Source organism: Wyeomyia smithii, chromosome 3 (genome assembly GCF_029784165.1).
Source record: "Wyeomyia smithii strain HCP4-BCI-WySm-NY-G18 chromosome 3, ASM2978416v1, whole genome shotgun sequence".
NCBI classification, from domain to species: Eukaryota; Metazoa; Arthropoda; class Insecta; order Diptera; family Culicidae; genus Wyeomyia; species Wyeomyia smithii.
Genome location: NC_073696.1, coordinates 266,437,050 through 266,441,936, shown reverse-complemented (window position 1 = coordinate 266,441,936; position 4,887 = coordinate 266,437,050). Strand labels below are relative to the sequence as shown.

Sequence of the window (4,887 nt, the reverse complement as noted above, 5' to 3'; positions counted from 1 at the left end):
TAGACCCGCACGATACTCTCAAGGCCCGATGGAAACAACCCAATATGCCAGTTCGTAATATCTTGGCCCAGCAGCGGAACAAATTTAATATGCTGCTTACCTTTGGCAATGAAAACCATCAAACAGCAAACCTGTGCTTTTAATGCAAAATATTCTAGCTTTAAGTTAGATTTAGTTTCAGCTCGTAGTCGGCAGCGAGGATAAAAAATTTGCTTTTAGTTATTAAGATACTTTAGAAAGTAAGCTACCAGATATGATTGGCGCCGTTAAACATTGAATTGTATTTGTGCCGTGTCAAATAAACTATAGATGAAGAAAAAAAAAATAATTATTTTTAAGAATTTTGACACTTCTCAGCAGATTTGCTGGAAAATTTCACCTACCCCGGGCTATCTGTTATGCCGAAGGGGTTAGGCTCTGTGGATCTCATTAACCAGTTAACTTACATCCTAACGTCGTTTGCTTCGATGGATCAGTTATGATGATTCAGGAACTTTCGAACTGTGTTGCAGGTCCCAAGAATATACCGCTTTTTGGATGTTGGGTAGTTCTCAAGAGAGCGCAGTAGAGTACAGGGAACTATTCCAGTGGCGGAGATAATAACTGGAACTATACGCACTTCCTCAAGTTGCCACATCTGCTTCAACTTTTCAACCAAATCGTGGTACTTCGTTATCTTGGTTGAGAACGTCGACTGAAGATTACGATCTAACGGCACAGCGATATCAATGATGGTTACGCGTTTCATTCTTTTGTCGTAGACCACAATATCAGGGCGATTGGCACGTATGAGGACATCCGTTATGATCTCGCGATCCCAGTACAGTTTGATGCAGCTATTTTCCAAAACCGGGTCTGGCAGATATTTGTAGCAGGGCACATACTGGTTCACCAGATCGTGCTTCAGTGCAAGTTGTTGGGGCACAATCTTGGCAACCGCATTATGCCGACCGAGATAGGCTATCTCAGCTAACGCTTGACAGCCTGCGACGACGTGCTCGATCGACTCTCATACTAAATTGCACTTACGACAGCGGTCTTCTATGTTTTCGTGCAATATATACCTGCGGTAGTTCTTCGTCACAACGACCCGGTCCTGGATGGCTACCATGAAACTTTCTGTTTCCGAAAAGAGCTCACCTCGCACCAGCCACGTATTTGATGCCACTTTATCAATCTGCGCTTGCTCTAACTGATGGGGGTGCGTCCCATGCAATTCCTTCTGCTTCCACGATGCGACCTTCTCTTCTACAGTTTTCAGGTCGCAGTTCAGCTGATATTCCTCCTGCGCCAGATGCAGGGCGCTGAATCCATGATCTGCTCGACAAACAGTGCGATAAATATCATGACGGTTCTGGCTCTCTCTGAAATATTGTCGCAACTACTGGATCTGGGAAACGCATAGCGCTTGGATATCGGTGACACCAATTCCGCCTTCAATACGTGGCAAGGTGACTCTTTCGGTTGCTGATTTTGGGTGGTGCGAACGGTATTTGGTGAGCGACACTCGTAACGCTCGTTCTATCGCCTCCAAATCCGTTTTGGTCCACTTGACCACCCCGAAGCTGTATGTCAACAAGGGCACGGCAAACGTATTTATCGCCTTTATCTTGTTGCCGGCGGAGAGGAGCGAATTCAATATACTGTTGACACGATGCAAGAACCTACCCTGCAGCTCTTTCTTGATCACCGTGTGGTAAATACCTTTCAGTTGCAGGAATCCAAGGTACTTGTACGATTCACCTTCAACCATACATCGTATCTCCTCTCTCTCGTTGATGCGGAAACTGTCGGCGTCCACCACTTTACCTCGATGGAGGTTGACTAGTCGACATTTATCGATACCAAACTCCATACAAATATCGTTGCTGAACGTCGATACCAGCTGCAGTAGAAGTTGCAGTTTCTCTTAAGTTTCCGCAAACAGCTTCAGATCGTCCATGTAGAAAGTGTGGGTTACTGTTGTACTCGTTGTCCCACTTTTCAATTGGTAGCCATAGCTGCATCGGTTGAGTGCTCTGCTAAGAGGGTTCATTGCAAGGCAAAACCAAAGCGGACTAAAGGTATCGCCTTGGAAAATCCCCCTTCTTATGCTGATAGATCTGGACCGCAACACCGTTGCCCCGTCGGTAACGTGGAGCGACGTATTCCATCGTCCCATTGCGTGCTGCATCAACCTGATGACGCCTTCGTCTATTTTATACAACTCAAGTACCTTGATGAGGTACGGATGGGGTACCGAGTCGTATGCCTTCTTATAGTCGATGTACGCCATTCCAAGGTTTCCCCTTTTTCCAGCTTGCCTGACCAACAATAACTGCATCAATGATGACTTGGTCTTTGCAGCCTTGCGTGTTTTTCCGGCAGCCTTTCTGTTCTTCGGTCATCACCTGGTTGGCGTCGCAATGGTCCTGTATTTTCCTTGTAATTACCGACGAGAGCACTTTGTACAAGCATGACAAACAGGTTATTGGCCTGTACTTGGCTGGGTCAGCTTTATTACGGTCCTTGGGTAGAAGATAAGTTACCCCTTTAGTGATAAATTCAGGAAGCTCTTGGGGATCTCTCAGCACCCTGTTGAAACAATCCGCTATGCGCCCATGGACTGTGGAGAACTTTTTATACCAGAAATTGTGCACAAAATCAGGTCCTGGTGCTGCCCAGTTCCTGGTATACCGTGTAGCCTCACGAATATCCTGGGCGGAAACTGCTACAGCGGGCATGCGTTCAATTCCACCACTGTACTCCTCTTCTTCTACCAACCACATCCCGTTGTTATTGTGTTGAGCGGGGTTCTCCCATAAATCGGCCCAAAACTGTGTTACTTCGCCAATCTCAGGGAGTCCCTCGCTGTAGTCCGGATTTCTGTTCTGAATGTGATTGTAGAACTCTCGTTCGTTAGTCCTGAACATCCGATTTTGTTTTTTCCGCTTCGAACATTCACTATAACGTCGCATCCGTTTAGCAAGAGCACTTAACCGCTGTACGTGGGTGTCGAGGATCTCTGTGAGGTTGGGTTCACTAAGATCACGGAGCTCTACGGGCTTAACAATTTCAGCTACTTGACGAACCAGCCTTCTTGATCGGTTCCCCCTGGTGTATTGCGTTAACCGACCAATTTTTGCCCGTAGTGATGCAACTCGGGATTCCAATCGTCGCATCCATGCAGGCTTTTGTTTGCTGGGGCGAGTGCGACTTGGGGGTAGGTGCGCAATCCCAGCGTTCTCACGACGGCTACAGCTGCACAATACACCATGCACTGCAGTTCCTCTAGGTTCTGCACGACTTCCGAATACTGTGACAGAATATCCCGGTTAAGGATGCTTACTGCATTCGTCAGCCGGTAGGTATACTAAAGCTTTGGTATCCTGTGTCGGTATAAGGGATCCGTTCTCCGGAACTGTGTAACCGCCGCATCCATATGGAAAGCTAGTTCGTCTCGTAGCTGTTGTTCCAGGCTCACTGTTGGTTCTGGAGTAGCCAACTCTTCTGCTGGCTCCTCTACTGGCATGTCTACGGTTAGATCCAGCCCAACAGAACTCCTTCTCGACATATCGCTCGATCTGTTCCCTGTACTCCAAAGTTCCCTCTGCACTTCCAGCTTGATTGTGTCCAACTCGGCGGCTGTGAGCATATTATTCGACAGTATTGCTCGTCGTCGGGTGTACAGCTTGTTCCGATCAAGCTGGTTGGCATATCGTGGGAGCCGCTCATTGAACATGTCCAGCATTCTAGACCTGCCAGACATATCCGTCTCCAATCTCGTGCAAACGTAGTGGCAACGAATCACGTACATGTTCATCTCTCTCGTCCACATGATCCGCTGCCGTGGGCGGCCTGCCAAAGTGAGCGACTGACGGCGGTCAGTTGCAGCATCGTTAGCAGGTGCAGCATTGCCTTGGTGATGTCTATCGCTGCCTTGTCTGTATTGCGTATAGTTTACGGGCTGAGCCCGTTGCCTGGAGGGCTGCTCTTGCACCTCGTCATCCTCCAGACGCTGGCCGTTCGCTCTGTCCCCCGTTCCAGGACCAGCTCCAGTAGGGGCTCCCTCCTCGGGCGATCGCATGGGTCTTCTTCTAGTGAATCGTGTCTCCATTGTGGGTGAACTTTTTGATCGGAAGCCTAACCGGTTGGTGAGGTCTTGGGCTAAGGTACTTATGGCAGTACCACTTCGCTTGTCAGGACTGGTATTCGGATATTGTGGTATTTCTAGGAAACTCAACAGGGCCCACTGTTAGGTCTCGCCACATCCATAAACCATCCCCGCTGCTTGTCCGGGGTTGCTTATTCAAGTATTCGCAACTAACCATTATATCTAATGGCCGTGCCGTGATCCGCAACCTACGACCCGCTCGGTAGCTAGCAGCTAAGCTCCGTTGAGTCCTCACCTACTCACACGGGCCGAGTTATTATTAATATTATTATTATTATTATTGTTGTTATTATTATTATTTTTATTATTTTTATTATTATTAGTATTATTTCTACTGTTTTTATTATTAGTATTACTGTCTTTTTTTTTATTTGATCCATTGTAGTTTGAAATATTGTTTTTAAAATTTAATATCAACTATTTGACCCCCCCCACACACATTCGAATATTTATCGTTTGTGTGCGGTAGAGCGTAACGCTCCCGCAAAATGGACGACATGCAGGTGCAACTTTTCCTGGATATGAAAACAAATGAGGAAGAAATTGAAATTTCCCCCAGCAGTTCTCCCTTACCTTTCCCTGTACCATCCCTGCTACCTAGCCCTGTACCAAGGGTACCGGAAGTACGGGTAAAAGCTTACCCAGATGCCGCGAAAGGTTCGTTCGTAGTTTACTTCAGGCCCATAAAGAAGCCTCTAAATATTATTCAAATCGGCAAGGACCTGGCAAAACAG

At 47.1% G+C, this 4,887-nt stretch overlaps 1 pseudogene; it reads right to left on the bottom strand.

Moving 5' to 3' along the window:
- Positions 1 to 472: 472 nt before the first annotated feature.
- Positions 473 to 4,096, bottom strand: LOC129729250 (uncharacterized; annotated as a pseudogene).
- Between the last annotated feature and the right edge of the window lie 791 nt (positions 4,097 to 4,887).